The sequence below is a fragment of the Choristoneura fumiferana genome, chromosome 8 (assembly GCF_025370935.1).
Source record: "Choristoneura fumiferana chromosome 8, NRCan_CFum_1, whole genome shotgun sequence".
Lineage (NCBI taxonomy): Eukaryota > Metazoa > Arthropoda > Insecta > Lepidoptera > Tortricidae > Choristoneura > Choristoneura fumiferana.
In genome coordinates this window covers 20,393,601-20,408,145 of record NC_133479.1, presented here as the reverse complement: position 1 = coordinate 20,408,145, position 14,545 = coordinate 20,393,601, and the positions used below count along the sequence as shown (strand labels likewise).

General features: G+C 53.6%; 1 pseudogene; it reads right to left on the bottom strand.

Moving 5' to 3' along the window:
* Positions 1-353: 353 nt before the first annotated feature.
* The window catches only part of LOC141430730 (fatty acid synthase-like), a 29,801-nt pseudogene continuing 15,609 nt past the window's right edge, over positions 354-14,545 (bottom strand).

The following is a 14,545-nucleotide window of genomic DNA, read 5'->3' as shown; positions in this document are numbered from 1 at the left end:
AGTATTTTAAGGCCTAGGCCGCACTTTTTAACCGCGTGACTCTATGAATCAAGTACGTAAACTAATGCAAGCGGCCGCACTGGCGGCTTTTTCCCGCGACTGATTTTAAAACCGCGATATGTTGCACATCGGCGGTCGTCGCATTATTATTGTGGCGTCGTAACTATGTCTTATACATATATGTATATATCCATCTTAAAACTGTGAAAATCGGAGCCAGTTTCGCGGTTCTTAATCGCAGTGTGTGCATCTCGGGCGGTTTGGCGGTTTACCGCTTGCGGGAAGAGACCATAGTGCGGCCTAGGCCTAAGGGACTTTTTATTTGAGACTTTACACCCGCAGTTGCCACTCGACCGAGCAGCGGCGCGGCGCTCACCGGAAGGCCTGCTCGAGCTGCGTGTCGCCGTAGACGGTGGCCGGCAGCGGGCGCACGGCGCCGGCGGCGATGCCCTCGGACACGCAGCGCACCACCTCGGCCTTCTCGGGGCTGTCGGCGCGCGCGTCCAGCAGCGCGTCCAGCAGGATGCCGTGCACGGTGGTGTTCTTGAGCAGCACGGCCATGCCGAGCGGCGAGTTGGCGCTGAGGTCCAGCTTGCCGATCTCCAGGAAGCGGCCGCCCACCGCCAGGCAGCGCAGCGACGCCTGCAGCTGCGGCCCCGCCAGCGAGTTGAGCACCAGGTCCACGCCGCGGCCGCGCGTGCGCCGCAGCACCAGCTGCTCGAAGCTGCAGTCGCGGGAGTTGCCCACGTGCGCGTCCGGCAGCTCGGGGAAGCGCTCGCGCAGGAACGCGCGCTTGGCGGCCGTGCCCACGGTCGCGTACACGGAGCAGCCCGCGTGCAGCGCGATGGCGATGGCCGCCTGCCCCACGCCGCCCGTGCCCGCGTGCACCAGCACGGCGTCGCCGCGCCGCATGCGCCCGCGCACCGCCAGCGCGTAGTACGCGGTCGCGTACGCCACCGGCACCGTGGCCGCCTCCTCCAGCGACCAGGCGGCCGGCACCTCCCACATGAAGCCCTCGTCCGCGAGCACCGTGGTCGCCAGCCCCTTGGCCGCCACCATGCCCATGACGCGCTTGCCGGCGGACGAGCGGCCGCTGAACTCGAGCCCCAGGATGCACTCCTGGCCGGCCAGGTCGCCGGGCAGCGCGTCCGGCGGCAGCTTGCCGGTGGCCAGCATGATGTCGCGGAAGTTGAGCGGCGCGTAGTAGACGCGGCACAGGTCGGTGCCGGCGGGGCGCGGGCCGCGCTCGCGTGCCGCAGCTCGCTCTCCACCCAGCGCAGCGAGGCCAGGTCGCCGCGCGTCAGCGTGTTGACGTACGCGTGCTCCACCTGCAGCTGCGCGTCCGCCGGGTCGTCCAGCGGCACGTGCCGGTGCGTGCCCCACACGCCGCCGCGCAGCACGTTGAACGCCAGGTCCAGCGCCGCCTGCGCGCGGTACGGCGCCGCCTCCGGGTCGAACGCGGCCGGCGCGCCCGGCAGGTAGTACACGCGCAGCCGGTCGCCGCCCGGCTCGCGGCGCAGGCACGTGCCCAGCCCCAGCACGCCGCTGGCGGCCGCGCAGGACCACACGTACACGCGCAGCTCCTCGCTCTCGGCGCGCCGCAGCGCCTCCCGCAGCGGCTCCACCCACGAGAAGTCGTCCTCGCGCACCTCGAACACGAGCCGCGCGGGCGGCGGCGGCGGCGGCGCGGCCCGGCTCAGCAGCACGTACTCGCAGGCGGCCGCCCGCTGGCGCGCCACCGGCTGCAGCCCCGCGGCCGCCAGCATCGCGGCGGCGCCCGGCGCGTCCGGCGCGCCCGTCGGCTCCTCCAGCAGCACGTGGCCCCGCGCGCCCAGCGCGCCCGCCAGCTCGCGCAGCAGGCCGGCGCCGTGCCGCGCCAGCACGTCGGCGCCCAGCACCAGGTGGCAGTCCGGCTCGAGCGCGTCCTTGGCGGCCACCTTCACGCCGAGCGGGTCGAGCGCGGCGCCGTAGAGCGCGGCGTCGGCGCCGGCGCCGGCGGCCAGCGTGCCCTCCACGCGCACCTGCGGCTCGGCCTCGAGCAGCGCCAGCGCGGCCGGCAGCAGCAGCGCCTCGGGCGCGCGCCGCAGGGCCGGCTCGGCCACGCGCAGGCGCAGCGCGCCGCAGTTCTCGAGCGCCAGCTGCAGCGTGACGCCGAGCGCGAGCCGCTTGGAGCGGGCGGCGTCCTCGGTGGCGGTGGCGGCGCGCGGCGCGTCCAGCGGCACGAACACGTACTTCTCCAGTTTGGGCGCGACCTGCGCGTTGGTGCGGCGCGGCGCCAGCGAGGTCTTGACGCCGCGCAGCTCGACGCCGCCGGCCACGGTGACGCCGACGCTGCGGTAGAGGCGCACGGGCACGCCGCCGCCGCCGGCCGCCGCCGCCGCCGCCACCGCCGCCCGCTGCGCCGCCGGGTCGATGAGCGCGCGCTGCAGCCGCGTGGGCAGGTACAGCTCGCGCGTGTCCACGCCGATGATGCCGAACTGCAGCATGGTGTCCATGAAGGAGATCCAGTTGTCCTCCCAGGCCAGCAGGCCGCGCGTGCCGCGCGCGTCCGAGTGCCTGATGCCGCGGAAGACGCCCTGGTAGTGGTAGCCGCGCAGGCGCAGCTCCTTATAGATGTCGTCGTTGTCGAGCGGCGGCAGGTCCTCGGCGGGCTCGTTGTCGGCGAGCGCGGCGGGCGGCAGCCTCTCGCCGGCGGGCTGGGGCGCGAGGCGCGCGTGTCCGGTGACGACGACGGCGCCGCCCTCGCACACCTCGAACTCCCCGCCGCCGCCCAGCAGCGTGACGAGGAACCGCAGCGGCGCGTCGCGGGACACGATGGTGGCGCGCCGGAACTGCACGTCCTCCAGCACCACGGCCGCTTCCTCCATCCTGAGGTTGTTGACCTTGGCCACGGTCCGCCACACCAGCGTCTGTCACAAGAAACGATCGCGGTCAGTGCTCCAATAAAACTAACACCGCGAACTGGGCCCGATTGCATAACAAATTACAAGCTAATAGTATTAGCGATTTTGTATTGAAAAACCCGACTGCCAAACACCTTGTCTGTATAGATTAGCAGGATTTTGACATTTACTCATCAGTTCTTTTTGTAACTGTGTGTGTTATCATTCACTTCAACTCTCGTGGCACCCTAAACACTATAATATTATCGATTTCGCCACAAGCACCGATCTGTTCAAACGCTGTTTGTTGCAGCGATCCGAGCTTTATGCAGAAGAGGTCCCTGCGGTCCCCGTATCCGTGCCAGACAGCGCGGACACCAACCCTCGCAGTCATCATTTGGCACTCACCAGATAGCCGGTGGCGGGGAAGAGCACGCGGCCGTCGATGTTATGTCCGGCGAGGAAGGCCTCGTCCGGCTTGCCCAGGTCGTACTCGATGACGTTCTCGCCGGTGCGCGCCGCCGTCTTGAACTCGGCGACCGCCCACTCGGTGGAGTGGTCCCACTCCACGTGCGAGGCCAGCGAGGGCGTCCCGCGCGACACCGGCCAGGCCACGGCCGGGTACAGCGCCCCGGGCTGCGGCTGCGCGCCCGCCGCGTACAGGCGGCCGGCGGCCCCCAGCAGGTGCACCAGCGCGTCGGGCGCGTCCCGCCGCACCAGCGGCACGTGCGCGGCGTCCGGCAGCGCGCGCCGCAGCACGCTGTGCAGCAGCGCGTGCGGCGCCAGCTCCACCACCAGCGCGCGCGCCGGCACCGCGCGCAGCACCTCCGCGAACCGCACCGGCGACAGCAGGTTGTTGACGTGGTACGCCGCGTCGCTCAGTTGCGCTGCAACAAACACGTCCGCGCGTCAGCGCCGGCCGCTCAGCGCGCGCGCCGCCCCACCGCCCACCGCCCCACCCCCACCGCCCCGACACTCACCCAGCTCAGAGTCCCACTGGTCGCGCGGCAGCGAGGACGACAGCCAGCGCTGGGAGCGCGGCTTGGGCTGCGGGATGACCTGCAGCAGGCTGGCGCGCAGCTGCGAGGCGGCGGCCGCGATGTACTTGCTGTGGAAGGCCACGCCCGAGCTGTTGACGCGCCGCGCGAACACGCCCTCCGCCGCCAGCTCCGCCACCAGCTTGTCCACGGAGCCCGGCGGCCCGGACACCTGCCGACGGCCCGCACGAAACGATCAGACGCCGCTCCGGAAAAACGTTCATTCATCATTGGATCGAGTAAACGACCTCAATGTGCTCGTCATGAAACCCGTGGTCGGTAAATGAGTTTGTTTAATGCATGGCGTGCTGCTCGTGCTGGTCAGGCACATGCTGCGATTGGGGGAACTGGCGCTGCCAAGAGCGCAATCAGCAGTATCAACAATTTTTGAAAAAATATTAGCTTTTCTTTTACAAATATACAATTTTACTCGCAAATGTGATGAAAAACATTGTATGTCGCAAGAGCGGTACTAGAATTCCGAACATAGGATCATTAAAGCCGTTCGACTTCAGGCTTCTAATAGCCTCTCGTTCGTAATTCGTTATTTACCGCCCTCAAGACACAATGTAGGCAGACCGACCGTGACGCTGTCGTCCGAGTTGTGGCAGGCGGGCACGACGTCTGGCGGGCAGCGGCGCGCCGCGTCCCCCAGGAGAGCCCGACGGCCGCCATGGCGCCGGGCGGCAGGCGCGCGTCCACGATGCTGCGCCCGCGCCAGTACGCGCACAGCACCGCCTGCTCCGCCGTCAGCGTCTCGTCCGCGTACGCGCATCCTGCACACACAAGAGTCTACAGTGCTAGAGCGCGCCATGCCGCCATGCGCCAGCCTGGGGGGGGGGAGGGGGGACACTACCTACTCTGAATACCGAAAACAGAAAATTTTACTCAAACGAAAAATTTCTTTATACATATTTCAAAGGAAACAAAACTGCATTTGCACATTTTTAACCGACTTCAAAAAGGAACGTTCCGCGTTTAAGATACTTATGTATTTTTTGGGTCCATATTGATTGGCATAAAATTAATGTTCCTCATTGAAATTGGCATAACGTTATTTCGCATAATTATTAATCCGCATAACATTAATTCGCATAACTGAATACGCATAATGTTAATGCGCATAAACCAAAGACCAAGAAGACCAGTGCTGGTTTTCAACCAGCGATATGCTGAGCCGGGACCTTTTTATAGCGGCAACACTTCTTTTTGTTATATTTACTAATTATGTGTCATTGCTGTTATAAATAAATTATTTTCTTTCTTTCTTTCATAATGTGAATTGGCATGACGATAATTTGGCATGAATGTAATAAGCATAACATTACTTTGTATAAGTATTAAACAGTATAAACATCAAAAGTTAGTTTGCTTGTCCATATCGTTTTATTTACTCAATTAGATCTAAGAAATGAACTTCTATGTGAAAATATCTATTATCGGGCTATTATAAATAAAAAACCTAACATCGGATGCTAAGACGGGAGCGAAGCGTGGCCTTCTGAACCTTACCTAACCGAGTCGGTTTTGCCCTAACCAAGCCAACCGGCTTAATAAATTATGCGAATTAATTTTATAACAATTAAAATTATACTTAATCATTTTATGCATATTTCAATTATGCGAATTCATTATTATACTAAATAAGTTTTATGCTTTTTTATAATTATGCAAGTTCGATGTTATGCACAATTATGCTATGCCAAGTTTGTTATGCGAATTTGTATTAGGACAATTAATGTTATGAGAAATAAGGGGCATCCATTTTTTATATTCGTTTTGGTCTTCTTACACATGATTATGTTTCGCTTGAATGGTTTTCCTGACATTGGATATACCATGTTTGTTAGAAACATTTGATTCTCGTGATGAACTCTATCAGTAGATACGTATTTCCAAAAATCTTTGAACCCACTAACCCAGTTTTGTTTCCTTTTTAAAGTACTTTCCTTCCAGGTGGCGTTAAATTTTCCGTCCTGTAGGTACACGATTGTTTACGAATGGCTCCACGAGCGTTTCCACCGCTGTCAGTCAGAAAGCAGATTGTTTTTAATGATAGAGGTGACGTGAAGATAGATTACATACAAAAATCAATGCATAAGAATTCTTGTTGGTAATAAACAGCTAGGGGCTGGCAGCGCCTGAGAAGTCCGTGGATTCACCGTTACGTGTGGTGCACCTATTTACTTCGTCGAGGAACAGGACAAATACTTAGCGACATAGTAGTTTTTGTTTCGACGAACGAATGGATAACGACGTCATAAACAACTAAGTATTATTACTAAGAATAGACTCTCTTTTACGTAAGCGCTTCGTCTCAGAAAGTCAAGGTTAACCAGCAAGAGTGGCATATACCTATTCAGCAATATGTAAAGCGTGGACTGTACGAGGTACGAGTGAAGCGAGCATAATATATTCATAAGACAAACATAATTTCGATAACCCGTTGCGAGGTCAGATCAGAATTCAGACTGTTTTTCGCGGTGAATAAGATAAAATATCATTACCTATTTACTTTACTCGCCGGTTACATGCTCGTCATTCTAATGTCGACATTTTACGAGAATCGAACTAGCAAAATCTAGTTTCAAGGTTACATCACTGTTGACGCTTATCCGTTCGTCAAAATACGAAGTCTTATCGTTCGCGATCTTCTAAATGACTAAAATATTATGAGTAATAATCACGATACTAGAAAAGATACAAACGCTGATAGACACGTTTATCAGGTGATGCGGCGTTATCGCGTCGTCACGATCGGGCATTAAAGCTAACGCCGTTTGAATCACAGCAAACATCCTTTCGCTATCGCGGTCGCCCGTGCTAGGTATATCAACCAATTTGATTCCTAGGCCACCACAGAACCGTGTCGTAATGACATTCAACGTCATTCGATAAATAATGTTATAGAAAAATAAAATGATTTACGGTGATAAGGTGCCTTGGCGACCCAGGAATCAAATCGTTCGACTGTACATACATACAATCGTCACGCCGGCGACAGACAGAAGATCGCCTTTTCAAATCGCATCGCCCGAAAATGGTAACAACGCTACCGCAGTACCGGTAGTACCGCTACTACGGTCCGGCTCAAATCTTTCGATCAATCGACAAGATCGATCAGAGCCGGAGCCTCGCTCGAGTTTCAAAATCGGCACAATCCTACAGCGCTCTCGGATGCCTTTTCGGGAGATGCGATCGCATAGATCGGTCCGGGGGAGGGGTCGCGCACACTGACCGACTTCGCCGACGGAGTGTCCCACGATGCCGTCGGGGCGCACGCCCAGCTCGCGCAGCACGTCCACCAGCGCCACCTGCACGGCCGCGATGGACACGAACGAGTTGATGACGTTGTCGAACGCGGCCTCCGGCGCCTCCGTCAACACGTGCAGCAGGTCCAGCCCGTGCGGGCGCAGCGCCGCCGCCGCGCGGGACACGCTGGCCGCGAACACCGGCAGCCGCAGCAGCGCGCGCGCCATGCCCGCCCACTGCGACCCCATGCCGCTGAACACGAACCACACGGGCCGCGGCTCGGCCGGCGCCTCCAGCGCCTCCAGCGCCGGCTCCGTGCCGCGCGTCGGGTCCAGCACGGCGAACCCGCGGTGCGCGTGCCCCGCGATCGGCCGCGCGTGCACCGCGTCCAGCAGCGCGTGCAGCTCCGCGTCGCGCGGGTGCGCCGCCGCCAGCCGCAGCAGCCGCAGCACGGCGCCCTCCGTGCGCCCCGACGCCAGCACCAGCCGCGGCGCGGGGTACGCCGCCGGCGCCGGCCGCGCGCCGCCCTGCGACTCCAGGATCACGTGCGCGTTGGCGCCGCCGAACCCGAACGAGTTCACCGCCACCAGCCCGCCCTCCCACTCCGTGTTGCGGTCCACCACCTGCGGCACGCGAACAAACGATTGACTGTAGCCGGAGCCGGAGCCGGATGCAGCGGAACACAGGTCTCCCGGGATGGCGGTGACGATCGTCGTCTACGTGACCGAAGGTGTCGGCACCGCCAACCTCGGAGCTCACAGCGCGTCACAGTACGTACCTTGATGCGGCCGTCGCTGAGCGCGGGGATGTCGGGGTTGGGGCTGCGGTAGTGCAGGTTGCCGGGGATGACGCCGCGCTCCATGGCCACGACCATCTTGGCGACGGAGCAGAGCCCCGACGCGGGCTCCGAGTGGCCCATGTTGGACTTGACGGAGCCGAGCAGCAGCGGCGCGGTGCGGCCCGCGCAGAACAGGTCGGCGATCGCGTTGACCTCCTCGGGGTCGCCGACCTTGGTGCCGGTGCCGTGCGCCTCCACGTAGACGACGTCCTGCGGCCGCAGGCGCGCCTCGGCGAAGGTCTCCCGCGCCAGGCGCTGCTGCATGGCGCCGGACGGATAGGTGATGCCCTGCGGCTTGTGTCCGTCGGTGTTGGTGCGCGCGCCGCGCACGGTGCAGTAGAGGCGGCGGGCGTCGCGCCGCCGCTGCAGCAGCACGACCACGGCCGCCTCGGAGCGCACGTAGCCGCGCCCGTCCGCGTCGAAGGCGGCGCAGCGGCCCTCCGGCGACAGCATGCTCAGCCGATGGAAGTTGAGCGAGTTGGCCGGCTTGAGGCACAGGTTGGTGCCGGCGACGACGGCCGCGTCGCAGTGGCCGGCGCGCATGGCGGCGGCCGCCTGCGCCAGCGCGAACATGGAGCTGGAGCAGGCCGTGTCGATGGCGTACGAGGGCCCCTGCAGATCGAACGTGTAGGAGAGCCGGTTGGGGAACATGGCGCGGCAGCAGCCGGTGAGCGCGTAGCCGTTGATCTTGTCCACGTCGGCGGTCCACGCCTCGTCGGTCTCGGAGTTGGAGACGCCGACGTAGACGCCGGTGCGCGAGCCGCGCAGCTCGGCGGGGCTGAGGCCGGCGTCCACGATGGCCTCGTGCGTCAGCTCCAGCAGCAGCCGCAGCTGCGGGTCCATGAGGTGCGCCTGCTTGGCGTGCACGCCGAAGAACGTCGCGTCGAAGTGCGCCAGCTGTTTCAGCTTGCCGTTGCGCTCCGGCAGCCCGTGCATGCCTGCAGTGCGTTACATCAACATTTAGTATGCCATGCAGATAAACCTCTGATTTATTTTCAATCTCTGGAATACTCGTAACATTTAAAGACTAATTTTTATCCCGGTATTCCTACTGTTTGGGAAAGAAACTATATTTATTCAATACAGAACTAGAGTCCACGGTAAAAATGTGGTAAAAATAGACAAAACATATTTATTTATTTAAAACTAAATTACGAATTATTCCGCCATTTCATACCTACTGTCACGATTAGCTGCGGTCCAATTCTAAACTATAATCTCACGATACACATTCAAAACAAAGCGTCTTTTAATGATGGCCACTACATAGTCAAATCAACGAACATTGAACATGACGGAAGCTTTCCACAGTTCGTGTACATTTTGCTAGCAGCCACGAGCAGTCCTGGATTTGTCAATAGGTCGTATAGGCCGCGCCCCGCGCCCGAGGGCTAGGGGCGGCAAATTTTCAGAGAACGATAAAATTATGGGAACTATGTTAACTATATTTCAAATTAAATTCAGTTAAATTAACATAGCAAGCTACTAACATTAATCAAAGTAAGTGATTATGTATTGTACTATTACTTCATCATCATCCCAGCCTATATACGTCCCACTGCTGGGCACAGGCTTCCTCTCAGAACAAGAGGGCTTGGGCCATAGTTCCCACGCGGGCCCAGTGCGGATTGGGAACTTCGCACGCACCATTGAATCGCTTCGCAGGTTCGTGCAGGTTTCCTCACGATGTTTTCCTTCACCGCAAAGCTCGTGGTAAATTTCAAATGTAATTCCGCACATGCCTTTCGTAAAACTCACGAGGTGCGAGCCGCAGTTTGAACCCACTACCCTCTGCTTGAGAGGCGATAGGTCAAACCACTAGGCCACCACGGCCACCCAAACCACTTATTCTGTGGTATTACTAAACAAAATGGATTGAAGTCTGAATAAATATTATAATTATTATTATTATATTTTCTGTCACCTAATTTTAGATGTGTCACTAAACGGCAATACCCTAAAAAATATATTAGTTATCATATTAAGGAGCGGCGCGGCCATACCGCTGCTTAAAAAACGGTATCGCGTCGCGTAGCGGTATCGGTACGGTACGGCAGTGGTCTATCGCTGTTGCATGCTGGTGGCTACGTGAAAGGACCATTTGATTTGGAAAGTTTCGGATAATCTACTAATGTTTGGGTGTATTATGTTGTGTATCTCGTCTGCGTGCGATAGTGGGACGCGGCGTGCGTGACGTCACCCGTCGCGCCCTAGCGCTTCCCAGAGGTAATGTAATGTTACTCGCGACGACGTAATGTTGGATTTGGTTGACGGGAGGGGGGGGGCACACGCCAACTGACTGCGCCAGAACAATGGGACGATGACGACACTTCAAGAGCGCTTGCGATGCGATCAATTACCTCCTCCGCGAATACTCCGCGAAGCGTAGTGCCAACTACGTTTCTAATGTAAGTACAGTTTCAACCTCACGATACTACACGTCATAATGTAAAGGTACTTACTTACTGTGAACAAGAATCCGCCCGCTCGGTAAGGTGCGGCAAAACCGCTGCTTAAAAAATGGTGACGGCACGGAATCGCAGCGACGCACCGTTTTAATCGCATGCTCTTCACACCGCTGCTTTAATTAAATACGGAATAGCAGTGAAGTGACGTGCCGTAAACGTCAGGTCTTTACCGAACTCCCGAACATAAGTCGTGACTAAGTCGTGACGCTTATAGCACTTCGATTTGTAGCATTCGAAGATGGCGGATGTAGACAATATCTAATTTTGCTATTTCTGTGTCTTTGGCTAGTTGAAGTATAATTTTGATAGTGTTTTATGCGGCGATTAACCTTAACAGTGAACAGTGATCACAAAATTCTATATTGCTCTCGTGTCTGACATTTTTTAATGCGCAAATTGTCTCCACGTGGTTTCTGGATTTTTACTATCAAGTTGCAAAAACTACAATCACCGTACAACGTCCCTCTCAAAGAGAGTTTACCTTGACACTGGCGAAATTGTCCTATTAATTAGGACAGAAAAGCCATATTTTAAAAGAGAAGAAGAGTATTTTAAGCAGAGGTGTTGAAAGCATGCAAAAAAACGGTGCGCATACGATGCGTCACTGCGATTCCGTACCGTCGCCGTTTTTTAAGCAGCGGTGTGGCCGCTCCTTTACTCGTGAACGGATGGAATAAGTGGGCAAGTCAGGCGTCGCAGAGCAGAGGTGACCGAGCAGCCCGATAAGTGTCGCATCAACGCAATGCACGCCTTCCGCGGCGTAATTAAGCGCGCGTGACCTTGCGATGCGATGCGAGACATTCCGTGCACTCGCAGCGGCGCGGCCGGCAGAGCGGCGCGGGCGCGGGCGCGGGGGGGACTGCAGAGTTCAGAGCAAAGCGGCAGAACGCAACTTTATGGAAGCATAATTGCCGACGAAGGTGGGAATCTTTTGGGAAGCCAAGTAGATGGGAACAAACACAGACCACCGTTAGATCATGTTCTGTGGGAATCAGATAACGATAGATAGGTAAGTGCTACGCATCGGCAGCGCCGCGCAGAATCCTTACAACGGCACAGAATAGATAATAGTACAAGTAACAACGGCGAGAAGCGCGCGCACGCGACGGCCAAAGGGTTACGGTACTTGCGGGCGCCGCGAGACAAACTTGTATTCGCTTGTTTATACTACACAACATAATATTAAATTACTGATCTTAGCCATTTGTTTGTTTTCGCGCAACCGAACCTTCTCGTTTTTTGAAATGAACGGGACATTCCACATTAAGGATACCTGTCAGTAGCTAGATATTATTTAATTAATTCGACTTATCAAATTAAGGAGCGGCCACGCCGCTGCTCAAAATACGGAGACGGCACGGAACGGAATCGCAGACGTGCCGTCAAGCGTTGCGATTTTATATCGCAACCCCTCCCCACCAATAATGTGCGGGGATGTGTTGCGTGCGAAGGATGTGTTTTTCATGCACCAATAGAAACGCTTCATTTACACATCCTCGCACAGCACATCTCTGGTGGAAACAGCTGAGCGGAGCGAGGCGAGGTAAATGAAGCGTTTCTATTGGTTCATGAAAAACATATTCGTCGCGACACATCCTCGCACATCTCTGGTGGAAACGCTGCTTAAATTAAAATACACAGACGGTGCGGTGAAGTGAAAACATCGTGAGGAAACCTGCACAATGCTGTCCAAGCAATTCAATGGTGCGTGTGAAGTTGCGATTCCGTACCGACCCGCGTGGGAACTATGGCCCAAGCCCTCTTGTTCCGATAATAGGCCTGTGCTGTGTCGACGTATATAGGCTAATTCATGATCATCATGATGAGATGACATCCTCGCCATCTCTGGTGTAACAAGGTGTAAATTAATATACACAGACGGTGCGGAATCGAAGTGACGTGACATAAACGTCATCGACTTTAAGGCATGCATTCATCCAATAAAAAAAAATCGTGACGCTTCGGCATCGTCACTGTGATTCCGTACCGTCCCGTATTTTGATAGCGGTAGTGCCGCTCCTTTATAGTTATTCTATCTACAACATAATAATAATAATTATTTTATTTATTTATTTTATTTTATTATTTTAAGAACACATACAGTCGTATATTAATGAGTATACAGGTAAACCAAAAACAATATAAAGACCTCGAGGTTCATAAATATTCATAGGTACTAAAAGTTATTTAAAACTAATGTGAGTACTAAAATAAATTAAAAATCAACAAAATTAGGTTCAGTGAAAGATAAATGTTGACAAAAACACTATACAAAATGTTGCCTGACTAATTTTTTGAGAGTAACAAGCGAACTCGCAAATGGGTCAATATCATACAATTGTTCATTAATTAACCGAGGAACTCTTCTGAAAAAAGTGTGTTTAGTGTAGTTAGTACGAGCAAAACTGACATGGAATAATCTATACTAATAAAATAATAAATAATTAATAATTAATTGTTATAATTTTGCATTATTTATTAAGCGTTACCTATCCAAGGGGAGCACAATTTTTGCTACTTATTTCCGGAAATCTTCACTTAATCAAAAAAGTTTTTGAGAAACCTTACTAAGTTACTATCTTTTCAAACGAGCTGTCGAACTACTATTTATACGTGCCACGCGTTGATGCGAGTTAATTTTTTTTTTTCAATTTCTTTTACGTGTATGGAGTGCCCCGGGCCCCCTATAAATATTTATTTTTGTAATTTAACTACAAAACTAAATAGCGACTTTGACAAGACATCTGTACTCCAAATTTCATTGATATACATTTTGTAGTTTTCGAGTAAAATGCCTGTGACATACGGACGGACGGACAGACAGACAGACAGACATACAGACAAACGGACTTGACGAAACTATAAGGGTTCCGTTTTTGCCATTTTGGCTCCGGAACCCTAAAAAGGTGTTTCCACACAAATTGCCAGGGTTAAAACTTAGGTAGCGTATTTCCAGTTATCCTAAAAAACTAGAAATTTGGCATGAAGGTAGTTTTTACTTATATGTAGACATTAAAGCACAACCAATAAGGACTCGAGGTCTGAAAACGGTTAAACGGTAGCGGTTAATGATCCATCTAAAATCAAATTGCTCTATCTGCGTAAATTTGCTTACTGTAGAAGAAAAGTTGACAAACACTAATATAAAAATGTTGCCTGACTAATTTTTTGAGAGTAACAAGCGAACTCAAAATGGGTCAATATATACAATTGTTCATTAATTAACCGAGGAACTCTTCTGAAAAAAGTGTGTTTAGTGTAGTTAGTACGAGCAAAACTGACCATGGAATAATCTTCGAGGACGCAAGGAGGACATGGAATACAAAACTTATACTATTGTCGGGCACCTAATTTCATTTTTTAAGATTTTGAAAAAGAACATCGAATCTAAATAAAGACGCCTTTTTTGAGTGAAAGAAATAAAGCGTTTCGATTGTAATGAATTATCAAAATGTTTACCAGTCTTGTAGTACCTCAGTTGGAAAAAAAAACACCTTATAGTTTCGCCCGTCTGTCCGTCTATCTGTCTGTCCGCGCTAAGGTCAGAGAGCGTTAGTAATAGAAAGCTGTAATTTGGCATGAATATACATATCAGTCACGCCAACAAAGAGGTAAAATAAAAAAGTGGGGGTTGTTTTTTTTTCTCGAATAAAACTAGTGTGGGGTATCGTTGGATAGGTCTTTTAAAACAATTGGGGGTTGCCAAGACGATTTTTCGATTCAGCGATCTGTTTACGAAATTTAACTTAACTTAAATTTAACTTTAAAGTGCAAATTTTAGTTATGTTTAAGTACTAATTTTAATGTCTTTTAAAGCCACAAAATAAATAATATTCATAGTATACAAATTATCTATTTATGTAGTCTTGTGTAGTAATTAAACTGTGTGGTATTTTTGTAGCGGTCCGAGGGTAGGGTTGCCATATGAAAAAATGAAAAGTCCTGACAAAAATCCAGACATCACCCTAAATGTCCTGACATTTGTTAACAGAGATTAGACGGAAGTTGAAGGATGGACGTGCCGGCTGCCACGAAACTATATCCATGGACACGAAAAATTTATCCATA